This window comes from Tamandua tetradactyla, chromosome 19, assembly GCF_023851605.1.
Source record: "Tamandua tetradactyla isolate mTamTet1 chromosome 19, mTamTet1.pri, whole genome shotgun sequence".
Taxonomy (NCBI): domain Eukaryota; kingdom Metazoa; phylum Chordata; class Mammalia; order Pilosa; family Myrmecophagidae; genus Tamandua; species Tamandua tetradactyla.
Window position 1 is genome coordinate 10,819,623 of NC_135345.1, and position 16,032 is coordinate 10,835,654.

The window sequence follows — 16,032 nt, forward strand, 5'->3', positions numbered from 1 at the left end:
CATTTTTTCTGAGCACCTACTATGTATCAGGCATGGTGTCAGATGTTCTGAATACAGAGATGAAAAAGTGTGTCCATGGGCTTTAGGGACTGATGAAAAGGGGGTAGGGGGCAATACTATAGGTAAGCATTCTAATGCAATTGTAAGCAAATAATAGAGGTGCCTCAGGCAATGCAGTCAGAGAAGAGCACTTACACACCTGAAGGAGGTCAGAGGTTTTTGGAGAAAGGGCTGACTAAGCACATCTCCAAAGTTAGGGATCCAAGATCAGGCTGCTCAGGGACATTTCTCATCAAAGAGAAAACAAATATCCAAAATCAAGGTGATTGGGATGTATAAATTGCATCTTAGAAACTAGGTTGGTGATTATCTCAGTTTTCTGTCTAATGATAAATACCACAGAATGGGTTGGCTTAATAACAAGAATGTATTGACTCACAGTTGCAGAAGCTAGAAGGCTTGCTTCCTCCTGGGGTCAGTGGCATTCTGGTGGGCTACCTGGCCATCCTTGGGGTTCCTTGGCTTTCCCATCACATAGCAATGCCTTCTTCCTTCCTTCTAGATTCCTTTGGCTTCCACTCTGGCATCTCCCCATGGCTTTCTCTTTCTAAGGCCTCCAGTAACAGGATGAAGGACACCTCCTGAATCAGTTGGCCACAACTTACCTAAAAATAACATCATCAAAAGGTTCTATTTTCAATGGGTCTACGCTGATGGGAATGGTTTAAGATTAAAAACATGTCTTTTCTGGGGGTACATACAGCCATCTGCCACAGTGGCATTGGGACAGGAGAGGTGGTCTGGGGTGGGTCATAAAGAGCCTTGTATTTCCAAATATTTATCCAGAGCTTTTTATGTGTCAGGCACTATTCAAGAGACCAGGATCCAGCAATAAACATAGCAGATAAGCTTTCTCCAGGAGCTCACACCACGATGGGAGGAGACAGTAGAGTGTAAGCCTAAATTAATGAGATAATTTGAGATGGTAATTAGTTTTATGAAGAAAGTAAATAGAGTGATGCAAAGAAAGGGCACTGTGAAAAAGTACTTAAGGAAGTCCATTTATTGAAGTGCCCAGGAACTTGAAGTGTGAAAAGACGTCAAACCCCTGGTTTCTAGTTTTGCTTTTCTCAGACTGCAGCTGGCATTTTGTACTGCTCTTGCCCCATTAAAGAGACAGACAATGAGGTGGGTCATATCCCATTTTCAATAGGCAGATTGGGACCCTGAGCATGCAGTTGTACTTCATCAGAGTCACATGCCTAGCATGTGGGAGAACTGAAACTTTGAGTGCAGTGCGGACTCCACAGTCAATGCTCTTTCCACTACCTCACAGCTAACCATGTACAGAGGTTAAAACACTGGTGGGTCCTATTTGGGAGGCTGAGTCGAAGGTCAAAATGTGGTTGAGAGGATAGTTCTTGGAAAACCCTTGAATTTGAATCTCACCCAAGGATCCCTCCAGCCAATATTGAGTAATTTCAAAGTTTTGCCATCAGAATGGGTGGATTTAGATGTTCCAGAGGTAATCTTTCCATTAAAGTCTTCTTGGAATAGCAGGCAGAGTGCAAATTAGTTAGGGAAATGAGAAAATTTTCAGAGAACAGTGAGTTAATGTAGAAAACAGGAAAAGCTACCACATTTTAGTGATCTCTTCATCAACTCACTAGGCAATTGGCTGACTTATTCTGATTCTATAACAATTTTGTTTTCAGATATTCTGAGCAGTGAAAATTTTGAGGTGTGATGATTAGCTAAAAAGGAAGAAGGAATAGCACTCTCACTGCCTGGGGAAGTACTTTAAAAGCTCACATAGATTCCAAGTAGCTACTTCCTGAGATTTAGAATTTCCCCTTTAGCAATTCTCAGTATATTGATACCAGCTAAAGTCTGGTTGGCTATGGAGTATGCCAAGGTGTGGTTTTTACATAGAGGACTAGTGCATGCATTTGGTGTGCCTGTCCACATCCTGGAAACTTTTTAAAATGTTACATAGGACGGTGCAATGGTGGCTCAGTGGCAGAATTCTTGCCTACCATGCCAGAGACCTAGGTTTGATTCCCAGAGCCTGCCATGTAAAAACAAACAAAAAGTTTTCTTTTTTTTTTTTTTTTGAGAAAAAAGGTGATATTGCTTCTATCTACCATGGCTGTTCTAAAGTCAAAGATACATCAGAAGATTGTTCTAAAATATCCATTTTCAAAGTCTTAAATGATAGTACCTATGTTAAAGAATGAATATAGAGAACAAATGATCGCATTGTTCTACCCAGGTTAAGGAGATGGATGACAATGTTTTTCATAAATTCAGTAATAGTAACTCACATTAGAGATGATTCTATTTTGTGACTAAGACAGAAAACTATGACAACCATTTCATTATTCAGAACACACACATACAAATATATATGTCTATACATATGTAATTCATTTTTATTTCTGACTTTGTTATGATAGCACCTGCACTTGTTCCCAAATACAGGAACAATTGGGGAAAATGTAAACTGTAAAGTAAGTTGAAAATACAAGTAAGGGATTTCTTCCTATTTAAACTAACCTGCCACACACAGAACTAACACAACTGGATAAATATTTCATAAACTTCTTAAAACCATCAAAAAGCCAATCAGATATTTATGAATTGCCAGAATTAACTGATGGGAAAATGGAAATCATTGGAACCAAGAAAGTTCCAAAGCCATTTGCTCCTATAATTTTGTTATTCACTGAACAATAAAAACTTCCTCTTCTATGGTTGTTCTAGTCTGCTAGCTGCCAGAATGCAACACACCAGAGATGGATTGGCTTTTAATAGAAGGGGATTTATTTTGTTAGTTCTTCAGAGGAAAGGTGGCTAACTTTCCTCTGAGGTTCTTTCTTACGTGGGAAGGTACAGGGTGGTCTCTGCTGGCCTTCTCTCCAGGCCTCTGGGTTCCAACAACTTTCCCCAGGGTGATTTCTTTCTGCATCTCCAAAGGCCTGGACTGAGCTGCGAGTGCCAAGATGAGGTATGCTGAGCTGCTTCAGCCGTGCTCCATTGTGCTCTCTCATTTAAGCACCAGCCAATTAGGTCAAACATCATTCATTGCAGTAGGCACACCTCCTAGCCAACTGCAGATGTAATTAGCAACAGATGAGGTTCACCTACCATTGGCTCATGTCCACAGCAACCAAACTAGGTGCCTTCATCTGGCCAAGTTGACAACTGAATCTAACTACCACAGTGGTCTTGTGGAGTATGGGCAGCACCCAAAGCTTAGGTCTGCAGGAGGTGGTGGGTCTAGCAGAAGACCTTCCCACTGCAACCTGAGAGCCAGGGGGCTCCGGGCTAAGGAGAGGGTGGCCTGGAAGTCAATCACCTTCCAACAAATTGCAACCAATGATTCAGTAATAAGATGGGAGCAGATTGATATAAATGAAATAGGAGTACGACAGAGGGTTAGGAAAGCTGAAAATTGGTTCTTTGAAAAGCAAAATCATGTAAACTGGTGAAACTGATGAAGAAAACAGAATCACAAATGAGCAATATCAGCGATCACAAAGGACGTAAATCACTCTAGATCGAAGTACCACTCTAGACGATAAGAGAATATTAAGAATAATTTTTAGCAGTAACTTTGAAAATTAAGATTTATTGGACAAATGCTGGAAAATAAAACTTTCTGGCACTGATTCACATATCAGAATTGCCCTGCAACCATTAAATATATTTAATTATCAATCAAGTATCATTCAATAATGAGCATTTCAAGCCAAGAAGGAGTCAGTAGTGAGTTCTACAAACCATTCATGGAAGAAACATTTCCATTCAGTTTTACACATACATGACTGGCCACAGACAATGAAAAATTCACCCAAACTCTTTAAAGTATAATTTTAATACGATTATGTTTTTATATTATATAAATATAACATAGAGTATGTGTTTATATATAAAATTGAGGATATTTTATCGAGATATAAGCTATCAAGCTATAGTTACCAAGATATATACATATAATTATGATGTGTGCACATATACATGCATACATATAAATTAGATGTATAATATTTAAATATATATAAACATAATCTAAAGATGTGTAGACTTTGTATGTACATGCATACACATACAATATGCATATATATGTATATAAAACCGATAATATATGGCTTTAACACCTATATATGCATGTTATAAATCATTTCATATATACAGTTAAGATGTACAAACAATAAATCAACATTACAGCAAAGTTTAAAAGACATAATATATCATGATCAAATTGTTAGTATACAAGGAATTCAAGATTGTTTTGACATTAGGAAATTGATCTGTTTAATTCACCAAATACACAGAATAGAGGAGAAAAATCTGATCATCTCAAGAGATATAAAAAAGCATTTCACTTATCCACAGACAAGTGGATTAACAAAATGTGGTATATACATACAATGGAATATTATGCATCAATAAAATGAAATGACATATTAAGCCACATGACAAGAAGGATGTGGACATAATGCTGAGTGAAATAAGCCAGACACAAAATGATAGATACGATATGATGCCACTTTTATGACCATGGTAAAGGTAAAATCAGAGGCTTATCATACAGAATATGAGGTACCTAAAGTTGCGCAGGTGCTTGAGATCGGTGAATAGTTAGCAAATGAGGTTGAACTTCGTTGTAAGGGAGTAGATAGAAGTGAAGGTGGTTCACTAGTGGATCCATAATTAATACTACCATGTTGAAGATGAACATGATCATACGAGGTTGTATAGACTCATGTGTCCCACTGTTTAACACTACAAATATAAATAAGCTTTTGCATGAACTACAGTGAAGATATGAATCTTATACAAAGAGTGCATATGGGGAAAAATGCTATTGCATGCTATGGGCTCTGTTTAACAGGAAAATATCAATAGTACTACAGCAATACAAGGGGGTTCATAATGGGGGAGGAATAAGAGTTAGGGAGAGGTTTGGATTTTCTATTTGGTGAGGGTCTATTTATTGGCTATCTTTCTCTTGGAACAATGAAATTATCTAAAATTGATGGCCAGTTGACTTTGCACATTATACATGAGACCCAGTAGATGGAGGTGACAAAGATGCTCTGACTGAAAAGTTGATCAGTGAATGATGATTTATGCATATGATCAAACATTGTGCTCCTACGAAAAGGAACAAAGCTGTGAGGCATGCAACAATGTGAATGAACCTGTGGGATATTTGGTGAGAGAAAATAAGTCAGAAATAAATAAGCAAATATTGTATGATCTCATATGGAAAATATTTAGAATCAAACTGGGGCCTAGCTTGTAAGCTTCTACAGCAGTCACATTTAGTCTGGAGTGATAATCACTGTTTCTGGATTTTGAGAGGCTATTTTATATATATATCTGGTATATAGAGATAAGGATGAAGCCTTTCAGGTCAGGATTAAGGTAATTCAGAATATAGGGCAAGGGAGACATTGTCTGTATTTTATTTAGAGCTTCACCTACTCTTTAACACCAAAGGATTTAAGTTTTATTTTGTACAAAATCTAAATATTCTGCAGCATATAATCTATCTCAACCTGTCTGCATAGATCATTTAAACAATCCAAACACAGGAGCACAGAATAAGAATAAGAGCCTTTAATCCTGTATATTTTAATGTAATGCCTGGATACATCTCAAAGTATGCTAAGCAGATAATCAAAAAGTATTGGCAAAGTCCCTTGAGGGATGGGAGAAGAATTATGGACTTATTAAACTTTACCACTGAAAACAGTGATACTGTGCCAAACATTAGGGACACCCAACTCAATAGGCCAAGCTTGTGATCTTGAGGCTTGCTCATATGAAGCTTATATACGTAATGGAGATGCTTAGCCTACTTATAGGCATGTCTAGGAGTCCCCTCCAGAGGATCTCTTTTGTTGCTCAGACGTGGCCTCACTCTCTCTAAGTTCAACTCTGCAAGTGAAATCATTGCCCTCCCCTCCATATGGGACATGACATCCAGGGGTGAATGTCTCCATGGTGATGTGGGAGATGACCCGCAGGAATGAGCCTTGCTCTGGCACCAAGGAATCAACAATTCCATCCTGACCAAAAGGGGAAAATGAATAAGGTATCAGTGGCTGAGAGAGTTCAAATAGAATCGAGAGGCCACACTGGAGGTCACTCTTACATATACTTCAATTAGACATTTCTACCTATCATAATTTGCCAAACCCCAACCAAAATCATTCTTGCCAATCCTAAAGAACACCTAGGATGTTAGAAAATTCTGCAAAGTTTCCATGTACTAAGGCAACCTTCCAAAAACCTACAACCTTCAGATGGGCCCCTGGACTAGATAAGCCCTGAAATGCAAAGGGGCCAGCCTTTCCAAAATATCAACTAGTTCCATCTCCCTGTCCCATATTATTGATAACCCCTTCCAATATGAAAAAGTTAGAATGGGCATAGCCCAAATATCCTTAAAGAGTGGGAGGAAGATCGAAGGTGATGGTGGAGTTATATAGAGAAGGTCAGATTTAACAAATGGGTATGATTGTTGAATCAGTATACTGATATTTCTTTTAGTTTCCCATATCTTAGAGCAGCTAGAAGTAAAATCCTAAAATTGTGGAATTGTAACCTACACCAAACTCTGAAATCTGTTCTATCACTAATTGCTGTGATATACATTGAAATTTATTGCTTTTTTTGGTATATATGTTATTTTTCACAAAAAGAAGAGAAAAAAAAAGGAAGGAAGAATATAACAGAGAAGATAGGATTTAACAAATAAGTATGAATGCTGAATCATTATATTGATATTTCTTTTGGCCTCCAGTGTCTTAGAGCAACTAGAAGAAAAAATGAAAAATCATGGAACTGTAACCCATACCAAATTTCAAAATCTGTTCTATAACTACTTGTTAAAATGCACTTGGAAATTTATTGCTTTTTTGTCTGTGTGTTACATTTCACTATAAAAAAAACATTTAAAAAGTGTTTCATAAAATTAAAATCCATTCACAGTAAAAACTTTTTGGTAATCTAAGAAGAGCAGGAGGTTTCTTTAGTCTGGTAAAATTGCAGCAGGTAACATATTTAATGAGGGTCAGGAGCAATGTAAGAAAACCAACTCTCACATTTTCCATTTGATATTGTAATTTTTTAAATATTTTTATTGAGAAATCTTCACACACATACAGTCCATACATGGTGTACAATCAGTGGCTCACAATCAAATCACATAGTTCTGTATTCATCACCATAATCATTTTTAGAACATTTGCATCACTCCAGAAAAAGGAATTTAAAAAATTAAAAAAATCATACATCCTATCCCCTTACTCCTCCTTCTTGTTGACCACTAATATTTGTATCTACCCAGTTTTTTACTTTTTTCCTCCCCTATTATTTATTTATTTATTTATTTATTTATTTATTTATTTATTTATTTAAATGGACAGGCACCAGGAATCAAACCTGGGTCTCCGGTATGGCAGGTGAGAACTCTGCCTGCTGAGCCACTGTGGAGTTTTATAGAGTTTTATAACAGTATGATAATATTTTTATTTATTTAAATGTGCACCATATTTTATCATATAACATATTAACAATTATAATAGGAGTTAGAGAAATCAAAGCCAGGGAAAGGGAGTTTAAGTAGCGTAGCTTAAGTGTTCTAGGTGAGTGTCATATTTGGAACTATTTTGTTCAACTCAGAAAACAATGGCAGCTTGTTTCCTATCATGGTTGAAATATTTTTGGCTGGAATCCATGCAAGAATTTGTGTAATTGTGTCGAGCATGCTGTTAAATGGGTGCAATGATTCCCATTTAATAGATGAGGAGATTAATTCAATGAGAGATTATCTAACTGCTCAAGGACAAATAGTTAGCAAGAGAATGAAAAGAAATTAAAGCCCAAAAAGGCTCTAACACTTATGTTTTTATTTTCAGCCCTAAGTGGGTGGTGGTACTTTGTCCGTATCCTGATTCAAGGGTCCCAATAATAGGACTTAGTTTTCACCAGCTCCTTCCCTACACCTAAAGCTGACATGGAATTACATAGTGAAACCTGCCTGTGTGTGTTCACATAGATAATCTGTTGAATATGACATACTTATCAGATTGGATGTAATTACATAAAATCAACCCTGCCCCTCTGTAAACCCAGGGATTTGGATTATACCCTACTCACTCCTGGAAGTGTTGGCCCTAAAGGGAATCAAATGCCCCAGCTCCAATCTAGCACAGTTTCAAGTATGTTAGATTGAGCTTTCTAAGAATGACTGTAATCAGCCCTATTGGCCTGAAGATTTCCAAATAGAAGGCCAAATTACTCAGCATGTTTGCTTCACCGGATAGGTTGACTCATGGTTTTGTGTGAAATAGACACAATCTAAGATTTAACTAAAAGCATGTGGCCTGGGGATTGCTATTTACACCCATTTCTTGCTGTTCACTGAATTTGTATATAACCCAGAACTATATAATAAAGGTGATTTAGAAGGGAAATGGTGAGGAGAGGTGCCAGAGAGTGAAAGATGAAATTTATTAGCACCATAGGAACTCAGTCAAAATATATTTGTAAGGGGATCATAAAATTTGTGGCTTCATTCATAAATGTTGGTCCTAACTATCATTTCCAAATCACCTAATATATATATATATATATATGAGACATGTTTTACATAGCAATTTTCCTACATTGTTTCATTGCATTCTCATAAAAACTCTAAGAGCTATGCAATGCTATTTTTTGTTGAAGATAGGAAATTGTATTTCAGAAGGTTTTAGTGAGTTGCCCTTGGTCATACAGATACTTTTGTTGAAGATAGGAAATTGTATTTCAGGAGGTTTTAGTGAGTTGCCCTTGGTCATACAGATACTTAAATTCCTGACCCCCAAATCTAAGCCTCTTCAAGTTTATGCTTCTACCAGTAATGTGAAGAAAGGCAAAGTATACATGATCTTAGAGCTCAACTGTGATGTTCTTTAAGTAACTGTATTCGTTATTTTCTGTATTTTAAACTTTACTTCTGTAACACAACTTCTTTAAGCTGCATATAGAATCCACCTATAGAGCTGGATTCTAATAAAAACCAACATTCATAGACGTCGTTCTGAGCAGTGGCCCCTAAACACCTGCCTGAGAACAAATGACGGCTGATTACATATGAATTACCTGAATATATTTTAGACTATAGGTGTATAGTTCCCACTTCTGAAGGTTCTGGTTCAGTACACTGGTAGGCAAGTTGAGAATCTTTCTTTATATAAAGGCTCCCCAGGAGATTCTGACCAGTGCCAAGTGTGACAATTGTTAGTCTGGTGGTTCTCTTTCACACCCTGCTAACAGCACAATTTTCTCTTTGGTTCACCCACTCAGGACCTTCTCTGCTTTAGCTTCTGTTAAGTCTAAGGTCTTGAGAAAGGACTGTTTTCCTCTGATTCCTACAATTAATGCCCCTTAGCATTGAGTCTCTTATTAATCATTTCCTGGGTCTTCTGCTCCTATTTGACGTAAGCCCTGAACTGGACACTGACCAGTCTTAATGTCCTGTGGCAGGGCCCCTTTCCTGTTTGCCTACAACCCATCTGAGAAGGATTCCAGAAGAAGGTTTAGTGGAAAGTAGACATCCTACCTATGCTATGTTTGTATAAGAGAAAATGCCCAATGTTCTATTTCAAGTGGGTTCGACATGTACAAGATAATATAAAGAATATGTGAAGCTCTTTGTGAATGAAAGAGTGTAAATGAATTGCAGGACATCTAGGACTCCAACCCAGGTCTCTCCAGTTCCAAAGCTGGTCTATTTCCATAGCAAAATACCAAGTAAAAGAGGAAATATCTGTTTCTAATTGTTCAGGTTAAGAAGGAGGTCAAAATGTACATATATCTCTAAATGGACATAAGAATGGATCATATTTATATTTAACAACTGGAATGGCACAGTTGTGACCTATCAGAAGAATCAGCATAACCCATCAGGACAGAGGCTGGCTGTTAAGGACCAGCAGAACCTTCATTGTGTGAACCCACTGAGAATCAGCCCTGTATACAAGTATTTTGTCTAAATAGGAAATATAACATGTGGGGCCATTCACCCATATGCAGAAAATTCATGTAACTTTCCAAGATTTTCTTTTCCTTTCTTTAGCTCCTTATTTTTGTCCTATATTACAATGTTACATAAATCAATCTTCTGTGCAGCTCTCAGATTTGATTGTGTTCCTTGGTTGATTGGATCGCATACCTTGGGATTAGAGATAAAAAAATCACAGAAGTTGTTTATTCTAGTAAAATACAATTTTTTCTGGTCTTACTTTGAGGTTAATTTCATAGATTCATAGATCTCTGAATCATCAACACTGAAAAGGCTTTATATAAAAAGTGAACTAATGGGGCAGAGAAAGTAAGGGATACAATTTCAAGTTCACCCCATCCATTAAGTAACTGTGTGGTCAGTATCAGGCACTGGATTTGCTGACTTGCTGCTTTCTGCTGCCTGGTTTAACAGAGAGATCATGCTTTATTTTTTTACTTGACTACTCATTAATTTTCAAACTAATCTAGAGCATTTTTCCCATCATATTTTCTAGACAATAGCAATTTAAAATTTGTTTCCTCTTCAGTAAGAATCTTTCTGCATCTGAAATGTGCATGCTGGAAAAAAAAATAATGTAATTAGTTAACTCTGCATTATTCAGACCTTCAACTGTTGAAGACTCTGCTCACCAAGGGAAATAATCAAATGATTCATTAATAGAAAATAAATAATGAATAAAACATAAAACAAGTGCATATGCATTACAGAAATACTTTGAAAAAACTATTTTTTTAAGTTCCCAATACTATTTTCCCTGGATGAAATAAAAAATGGGACTTCTAGGCAGAGCCATGCCTTCTCTATGAAGAGACTGTCCTTAGAGACTTTCCAGACACTCATAAAACCCATAAATGCAGCAAAGAGAACAAATGCTACTACCACAAGATTACAGTAAAGATTGGTCAGTTTCTAAAGTTCCTTCATCTCGGTGACTCCAACATGCCCTTCAGCTCTTTCTGATCTAATGAGACTGATTTGGATGTCCTTCCTTCCTGCCCCTGTGGTTCTCAGGTTTCCCTATCATGGCACATCCAATATTGTAGTATGCTCTTTTGAATACTTGTCCATATTCCACCCATATGCTTGGAGACAGCAGCTACATGTTATAGATCTTGGTAACGGAGTACCTGATGCTTATTAAGAACTCATTTAATGTATGTTGAGTAAAGAGAAAGGAGAATAAATATTCAATAAATGGTCTGCCTGGAGATATAGGACCTCTATTCAAAAGAAATGAATATATATCCTATTCACTGTCACATCTCAATACCTAAGCCTTTTGAAATAGAAGTTCTTTTTTCTCTGTGATTACTCATTTTGGCAGTAATATAAACCTGAACTGGCAGTTTTACCATATATAAAGGGGCTACCTGGGAGCAAAGCCAAAACAAACGACAATAACAACAGTTTTTAAAAGCCTAAATTAACAGAAAAGTAGAGGAGACTGATTCCCTTTGGCATTATTTGAGCATCTGGATCCAGTCAGGTCTGAGCCAAAGGAATCCCTGGAGTTTTAAATTACATGGGCTGAAAGTTTCTTTTTAGGTTTAAACCACTTTGACTGTGTCACTTACAACTGTAAGAATCTCAACTGACAGAGAAATATCAAAAAATGGAAAATGTTGACCATAGTTGACCCTCTCATCCTTGTAGAGCTGTGCTTTGTGCTATTTAACCTTCTCTAAGGGCTTCTGGAATAGTGGGAATTTCTGAGACCTTGATGCTTTTAGTTTTACTTTTTTTTTTTTTTTGGTATGCTCTGTGATGTGTGTGTGGGGGTCACATTTCATTCTTTCTCCATGTGAGTATCCCCTTACTGCAGCACCATTCGCTGAATTTTTGTTTATTTGGTTTTTTGTTTGTTTGTTTGGAAAGTGCATGGGCCAGGAAATGAACCCGAGTTTCCCACATGGTAGGTGAGAATTCTTCTACTGAACTACCCTGGTGTCCCAAAATTTTACTCTTATCAATTGTCTCTTTTTGTTATATCTGTGGCTCAAAGTGTTTAGGTGTTCAGTAACAAGTGTTTCATATCAAGACTCCTGAAGTTCCCTATATTTGAATGGAGTGGGGGAATCACAAATTATAGAAGAGCGTCTTTTCTGCTAATGAAATTACAAAGACCTATAGTTTAAGCTTCAGTTATATAGACTTTTATACATTCCAGAAGTCATCCTTTTTAAAATAATTAAACCCAAGTTAATAGCTAATAACTTTGAATATTCAAATCGGGGCCTTAAAAAGTCAAGTAAAAAAAGTTAAAAAGACAAAACATTTACAGGCTCAAGGGGAAGGGGTAGATTTCAGTTCTTTAGGGAATTTAGAGAAACCCTCACAAAAATAATTTATCTTATTATTTCATAAACATGTTTCCTATCCACCAGCACTTAGCCAATGCCAAGCATAAAGTAAACTCTCTGTTAAAAAGGGAAAAACAAATAAAAATTAATATGCTCATTCATTCATTTTTTCCATCCACATCAAATATATCGAATTTTATGCTTGGAATAAATAAGGCTATGGATATAGAGTCCTAGTAAGGAACTCATTGCCTGGTTGGGAATTCAGCCCTATCTGTGGCTATAATATAATGAACCACCCATGTGAGATGTGCCTTGTGAAATTTCAGTCATTGATAGTTCATCTTGGAGACTTGTTGGTCATATCTACCAGTTAATCTTGTTATTATTTACTTAATAATTTCTGTTAAATCCATTTACTCATAAAACATTTACAAAGAAAACATGCTATCACTCATTGGACACATGATAGTAAGTAATAAAAAAAAATGCTGTTCATCCATGTCATCTAAATTCCCATCACTTACAGCTACTGATAAACATCTGAGTTTATCAAAAAGTGCACAGCAAATACACCCATATAAGGTTCCAGAACAGCACAAAGAGGTTTGAAATGATGTGCTGCATGGGGCTTGCCTTGCCCGACCGCACTGGGGTCTCGTCCTCGGATGCGGTTCGGCTGGAGAGCGGAGTCAGCCGAAACCACGGGGCTCGAAGGTCTGGAGGGTGCGCGAGCACAATAAACTGGGAGCAAAGAATATTTACAGCAGTTTATTGCAGGGGTAGCTCGCGGAACCTAGCTGGCTGGCAAGGCTTACAGGCTAGGCTCCCGAGAGGGGAAAACACAGGGAATACATAGGGTTGGTGAGGGGGCGGTAACATAGGCGGGGAAACTTTGACGGACGGCTAGTATGGAGTATGTGGATTGGTTAAGGGGGTGTGTACATGGTCCAATGAAAAGGAGGTGAAAAGGTGGGGTGATATATGCTCAGGAGTTGCTAGGCAGAGGGTCAGATTAGCAGGGCTTGCAAGATCAAGAGATGTTTGGACATGTCAGGGCATGTCAAGGCAAATACGAGGAGGCAGTTTTTGAATATATGCAGCAATGATGTATGTACCCTAGAAAAGCCGTGTTTTAATCTAAATCCCATTTCGTAAAGGAAGAATAATCCCTATTCAATACTGTATGTTTGAAACTGTAATCAGATTATCTCGTGGGAGAGGCGATTTAGTCAAGAGTGGTTGTTAAACTGGATTAGGTGACCACATGTCTCCACATGGTTTGCCTATAAAAGAGGAAACATTTTGGAGAATAAAAAATTCAGAGAGAGCAGAGTATGCTGCTGCACCACGAAGCAGAGAGTCCATCAGCCAGTGCTTTGGAGATGAAGAAGGAAAATGCCTCCTGGGGAGCTTCATGAAACAGGAAGCCAGGAGAGAAAGCTAGCAGATGACGCTGTGCTCACCATGTTCCCTGCCATCCAAGGGAGAAACCGTGACTGTGGTCACCATGTGCCTACTCAGATGAGAGAGAGACCATGAACTTCATTGGCCTTCTTGAACCAGGGTATCTTTCCCTGGATGCCTTTGATTGGACATTTCTATAGACTTGCTTTAATGGGGACATTTTCTCAGCCTTAGAACTGTGAACTAGCAACTCATTAAATTCCCCTTTTTAAAATCCATTCCATTTCTGGTATATTGCATTCTGGCAGCTAGCAAACTAGAACAGATAGTGTCCTGCTGTAAGCAGAGATGTGTCCTGAGCACATCCAAGTTTTGGGACAATCTCCTGGGAGCAGAAAGGGAGACAGACTGCAGGAGCAAGTCTATGTTTATGACTTCACCTATGAATCTACTGAAAATTCCTCTCTGAGTATTAATCAGTGATTCTTCTAAGATGCCCTTAGCTGTGGTGGACCCAAAGGGACATTTATGAGGTGCTCAAGGGGTAGATTGGGCCTCTGCTTAGAGTGAAATGAGTATACTTAATAATTCGGGTTGGACTTTGGTTGACTGGGATGATGCTTGGGTCTTAACCAAAAAGGAAATCAAAAGGAGCAGAAACTAAGCAGTGAGCCAGGGGTATTACAAAGTGTTTCTGGGGACGGAAAACTCCGTTGACTTATAATAAAGCCAGAAAGAAAGCCCCAATGATGATAGAAAACGCTGATATGAATTCCTGAAAACACTGTTAACCAAAAACAAAACAAAACAAAAATACCCTCAACAACAACAACAAAAAAAGCAAATCAGAAAAATGTGCTTCAATTTTTAAACTATCAATAAAAAATTCTACTTAAAACTAAGAAATACTTTTTTAAAATTGGAAATTTTTAAAATTGTAATTTTCAAGTTCAGTAAAAGTGTGAAAATGAGAGGAAATGAGCACTCTCACAAGTAGCTGGTAGAAATTTAAATTGGTTTAATCTTTCAGTAAAGTATTTTAGCAATGGATACCCAAGGCTGTAAAGGTGAGAATGTTTCTTGACAACAGTTTCATGTCTCTCAAAGCTTACAATTATGAGAAATCGAAAACAATCTCAAATTGATCCAACAGAAGAAATATTTAAGCCAACTGTGCTCCGTTCCTTTGATTGACTATTATACACATGTTATCAGATGATGAGTAAAGTATACACACTCTTTTGTTAAATTATAAACAAAATCAATTCTACAGAATGGCATGTAAAGTTTTATTTTAAAGGACTTAAAGCATTTGTTTTAAAAAGATTTTCACCAAAGTGATAACAGAGGTTGTCTATGGAGAAGTTGGAGAAGTGTGCTGTTCAGTATTTCTAATATTTTCTACAATAAAATATATTAGTTTTATAAAAGAAAAATTAAAGCACAAAACAGACAACATGTAGTTAAGATAGTAGAGTGCTTCTCGGGTGGGATTGGGAGAGACTCCATCCTGGTCTAATCTTCCCCTGGGTTGGAGTCCAACCTCTACTCTTGGGTAGATTCCTTTAATATCACACATGCTGCTCCAGTGAGAGACAAGGGAGGCTCAACTCAACTGCCCTGAAATACAAGCCCTAGGCTCAGGGCTGAACTCCTGCTATTGATGAAGTAGTGAAATTGCCTAGAGGAAGATATTTTCTTCTTATTCTTATTCCTTACTCAGTTCTGTTCATCCTATCTTTCTTATCCAAAATAGCCTACAGCAATGATAGCATGACAACTTGATAGTTATGTTATTGATCTAATAATATTGATATAATAATTCTATATCTATCACATATTAAAGCAACTTTAATAAATGCTTACTATCATTATCCTTTTAACTTTAAAGTCCTATGTAGTTTATAAAGAATTATTATGTGAACTATTTCCTTTAAACGTCACAGGAATAATGTAAATAATGTTTTTTAAGCTGATTCTTTTTAGATGAGCAAAGTGAGAAGTGAATAAATTACTCAAATCTTCTGCTAATAATTGGCACAGAATTTTCTGCCTCTAAAGTGACCATTCTCTTTGAACACAGATTCTGGAGCTGTGCCGTTTACCAGTTGTGTAATTCTGGGCAAATTCCTTAAGTACTCAGCTTCCTCGTTTGTGAAATAGTAATACTTCCTATATCATGGTCTTGTTGTGATGAAAAAGAAAGAAATAAATCAGAATTACAGTATAGAGATGTAT

At 37.2% G+C, this 16,032-nt stretch overlaps 1 protein-coding gene across 17 annotated transcripts in view; it reads left to right on the forward strand.

Annotated features, from left to right (window-relative positions):
- LOC143663472 (uncharacterized) overlaps positions 1–16,032 on the forward strand; it is a 275,238-nt gene that overhangs the window by 23,030 nt on the left and 236,176 nt on the right. The window lies entirely within an intron of this gene.